The sequence below is a fragment of the Aegilops tauschii genome, chromosome 5 (genome assembly GCF_002575655.3).
Source record: "Aegilops tauschii subsp. strangulata cultivar AL8/78 chromosome 5, Aet v6.0, whole genome shotgun sequence".
In the NCBI taxonomy this organism is placed as follows: Eukaryota; Viridiplantae; Streptophyta; class Magnoliopsida; order Poales; family Poaceae; genus Aegilops; species Aegilops tauschii.
This window is the reverse complement of record NC_053039.3, coordinates 66,181,235-66,186,232: the sequence shown is the minus strand read 5'-3', so window position 1 is coordinate 66,186,232 and position 4,998 is coordinate 66,181,235.

Here is a 4,998-nt window from a genome sequence, read left to right as displayed (position 1 = left end):
TCCTCCCTTCCTTTATATACGGCGGAGGGGGGCACCCCATAGACACACAAGTTGATCTTAGCCGTGTGCGGTGCCCCCTCCACAGATTTGCACCTCGGTCATATTGTCGTAGTGCTTAGGTGAAGCCCAGCGTCGGTAACTTCATCATCACCGTTAACACGCCGTCGTGCTGACGAAACTCTCCCTCGGCCTCAGCTGGATCTAGAGTTCGATGTACGTCACCGAGCTGAACGTGTGCAGATTGTGGAGGTGCCGTGCGTTCTGTACTTGGATCGGTTGGATCGCGAAGACGTTCGACTACATCAACTGCGTTACTAAACGCTTCTGCTTTCAGTCTACGAGGGTACGTGGACACACTCTCCCAGCTCGTTGCTATGCTTCTCCTAGATAGATCTTGCGTGATCGTAGGAATTTTTTTTGAAATACTACGTTCCCCAACAGTGGCATCCGAGACAGGTCTATGCGTAGATGTTATTTGCACGAGTAGAACACAAAGAGTTGTGGGCGATAATAGTCATAGTGCTTACCAGCATGTCATACTTTGATTCGGCGGTATTGTTGGATGAAGCGGCCCAGACCGACATTACATGACCGCGTTCATGAGACTGGTTCTACCGCCGTGCTTCGCACACAGGTGGCTAGTGGGTGTCTGTTTCTCCAACTTTAGTTGAATCGAGTGTGACTACACCCGGTCCTTGTTGAAGGTTAAAACAGCAGACTTGACGAAAAATCGTTGTGGTTTTGATGCGTAGGTAAGAACGGTTCTTGCTAAGCCCGTAGCAGCCACGTAAAACTTGCAACAACAAAGTAGAGGACGTCTAACTTGTTTTTGCAGGGCTTGCTGTGATGTGATATGGTCATGAAGTGATGATATATAAATTGTTGTATGAGATGATCATGTTTTGTAACAGTTATTGGCAACTAGCAAGAGCCATATGGTTGTCGCTTTATTGTATGAAATGCAATCGCCATGTAATTGCTTTACTTTATCACTAAGCAGTAGCGATAGTCGTAGAAGCAATAGTTGGCAAGATGACAACGATGCTTCGATGGAGATCAAGGTGTCAAGCCGGCGATGATGGTGATCATGACGGTGCTTTGGAGATGGAGATCAAAGGCACAAGATGATGATGGCCATATCATATCACTTATATTGATTGCATGTGATGTTTATCCTTTTATGCATCTTATTTTGCTTAGTACGCCGGTAGCATTATAAGATGATCTCTCACTAAATTTCAAGGTATAAGTGTTCTCCCTGAGTATGCACCGTTGCGACAGTTCGTCGTGCCGAGACACCACGTGATGATCGGGTGTGATAAGCTCTACGTTCACATACAACGGGTGCAAGCCAGTTTTGCACACACAGAATACTCGGGTTAAACTTGACGAGCCTAGCATATGCAGATATGGCCTCGGAACACTGAGACCGAAAGGTCGAGCGTGAATCATATAGTAGATATGATCAACATAGTGATGTTCACCATTAAAAACTACTCCATTTCACGTGATGATCGGACATGGTTTAGTTGTTATGGATCACATGATCATTTAGATGACTAGAGAGATGTCTATCTAAGTGGGCGTTCTTAAGTAATATGATTAATTCAACTTTAATTTATCATGAACTTAGTCCTGATAGTATTTGCATATCTATGTTGTAAATCAATAGCTCGCGTATAGCTCCCCTATTTTATTTTTGATATGTTCCTAGAGAAAAACTATGTCGAAAGATGATAGTAGCAATGATGCGGACTAGGTCCGTGATATGAGGATTCTCCTCATTGCTGCACAGAAGAATTATGTCCTTGATGCACCGCTAGGTGAAAGACCTGTTGCAGGAGCAGATGGAGACGTTATGAATGTTTTGCAAAGCTCGGTATGATGACTACTTGATAGTTTGGTGCACCATGCTTTACGGCTTAGAACCAGGACTTCAAAAATGTTTTGAACGCCATGGAGCATATGAGATGTTCCAAGAACTGAAATTGGTATTTCAGACTCATGCCTAAGTCGAGAGGTATGAGACCTCTAACAAGTATTTTGCCTACAAGATGGAGGAGAATAGCTCAACCAGTGAGCATGTGCTCAGAATGTCTGAGTACTACAATCGCTTGAATCAAGTGGGAGTTAATCTTCCAGATAAGATAGTGATTGACAGAGTTCTCTGGTCACTATCACCAAGTTACTGGAACTTTGTGATGAACTATAATATGCAAGGGATGACGAAAATGATTCCCCGAGCACTTCGCGATGCTGAAATGGGCGAAGGTAGAAATCAAGAAAAGCACCAAGTGTTGATGGTTGACAAGACCACTAGTTTCAAGTAAAAGGGCAAGGAAAAGAAAGGGAACTTCAAGAAGAATGGCAAGCAAGTTGCCACTCTCATGAAGAAGCCCAAAGCTAGACCCAAGCCTGAAACTGAGTGCTTCTACTACAAAGGAAATGGTCACTAGAAGTGGAACTGCCCAAATACTTGGCGGATAAGAAGGATGGCAGAGTGAACAAAAGTATATATGATATACATGTTATTGATGTGTACTTTACTAGTGTTCATAGTAGCCCCTGGGTATTTGATACTGGTTCAGTTGCTATGATTAGTAACTTGAAACAGGAGTTACAAAAATGAACAAAGACTAGTTGAGGGCAAGGTGACGATCTGTGTTGGAAGTGATTCCAAGGTTTATAAGATCACCATCGCACACTCCCTTTACCTTTGGGATTAGTGTTGAACCTAAAATAAATGTTATTTGGTGTTTGCGTTGAGCATAAATATGATTGGATCATGTTTATTGCAATACGGTTATTCATTTAAATCAGAGAATAATTGTTGTTCTGTTTACATGAATAAAACCTTCTATGGTCTTACATCCAATCTAAATGGTTTACTGAATCTCGATCACAGTGATACACATAATATTGATGCCAAAAGATGCAAAGTTAATAATGATAGTGCAACTTATTTGTGGCACTGCCGTTTAGGTCATATTGGTGTAAAGCGCATGAAGAAACTCCATGCTGATGGGCTTTTGGAATCACTTGATGCTTGCGAACCATGCCTCATGGGCAAGATGACTAAGACTCCGTTCTCCCGAACAATGGAGCAAGGAACAGACTTGTTGGAAATAATACATACCGATGTGTGTGGTCCAATGAGTGTTGAGGCTCGCGGCGGGTATCGTTATTTTCTGACCTTCATAGATGATTTGAGCAGATAGGGGTATATCTACTTGATGAAACATAAGTCTGAAACGTTTGAAAAGTTCAAAGAATTTCAGAGTGAAGTGGAAAATCATCGTAACAAGAAAATAAAGTTTCTACAATCAGATTGCAGGAAACGAATATTTGAGTTACGAGTTTGGTATTCATTTGAAACAATGTGGAATAGTTTCGCAACTCAGGCCACTTGGAACACCACAGCGTAATGGTGTGTCCGAACGTCATAACCATACTTTATTAGATATGGTGCAATCTATGATGTCTCTTACCGAATTACCACTATCGTTTTGGGGTTATGCATTAGAGACAGCTGCATTCACGTTAAATAGGGCACCATCTAAATCCGTTGAGACGACACCATATGAACTGTGGTTTAGCAAGAAACCTAAGCTGTCGTTTCTTAAAGTTTGGGGCTGTGATGCTTATGTGAAAAAGTTTCAACCTGATAAGCTCGAACCCAAATCGGAGAAATGCGTCTTCATAGGATACCCAAAGGAAACTGTTGGGTACACCTTCTATCACAGATCCGAAGGCAAGATATTCGTTGCTAAGAATGGATCCTTTCTAGAGAAGAAGTTTTCTCGAAAAAATTGAGTGGGAGGAATGTAGAACTTGATGAGGTAATTGTACCTTCTCCCGAATTGGAAAGTAGTTCATCACAGAAATCAGTTCCAGTGATTCCTACACCAATTAGTGAGGAAGCTAATGATCATAATCATGAAACATCAGATCAAGTTACTACCGAACCTTGTAGGTCAACCAGAATATGGTCCGCACCAAAGTGGTACGGTAATCCTTTCTGGAAGTCATGTTACTAGACCATGACGAACCTACGAACTATGAGGAAGTGATGATGAGCCCAGATTCCGCGAAATGGCTTAAGGCCATGAAATCTGAGATGGGATCCATGTATGAGAACAAAGTATGGACTTTGATTTACTTGCCCGATGATCGGCGAGCCATTGAGAATAAATGGATCTTCAAGTGGAAGACGGGCGCTGATAGTAGTGTTACTATCTACAAAGCTAGACTTGTCAAAAAAGGTTTTTGACAAAGATCAAGGTGTTGACTACGATACGATTTTCTCACTCGTATATTGCTAAAGTCTATCTGAATCATGTTAGCAATTGCCACATTTTATGAAATCTGACAAATGGATATCAAAACTACATTCCTTAATGGATTTATTAAAGAAGAGTTGTATATGATACAACCAGAAGGTTTTGTCAATCCTAAAGGTGCTAACAAAATGTGCAAGCTCCAGCAATCCATCTATGGACTGGTGCAAGCATCTCGGAGTTGGAATATACGCTTTGATAAGTTGATCAAAGCATGTAGTTTTATACAGACTTGCGGTGAAGACTGTATTTACAAGAAAGTGAGTGGGAGCACTACAGCCTTTCTGGTAAGTATATGTGAATGACATATTGTTGATCGGAAATGATGTAGAATTTTCTGAAAGCATAAAGGAGTGTTTGGAAGGAGTTTTTCAAAGAAAGACCTCGATGAAGCTGCTTACATATTGAGCATCTAAGATCTATAGAGATAGATCAAGACGCTTGATAAGTTTTTACAATGAGTACATACCTTGACTAGTTTTTGAAGTAGTTCAAAATGGAACAATCAAAGAAGGAGTTATTGCCTGTGCTGCAAGGTGTGAAGTTGAGTAAGACTCAAAGCCCGACCACGGCAGAAGATAGAGGGAGAATGAAAGTCATTCCCTATGCCTCGGCCATAGGTTCTTTATAAAGTATGCCATGCTGTGTACCAGACCTATTG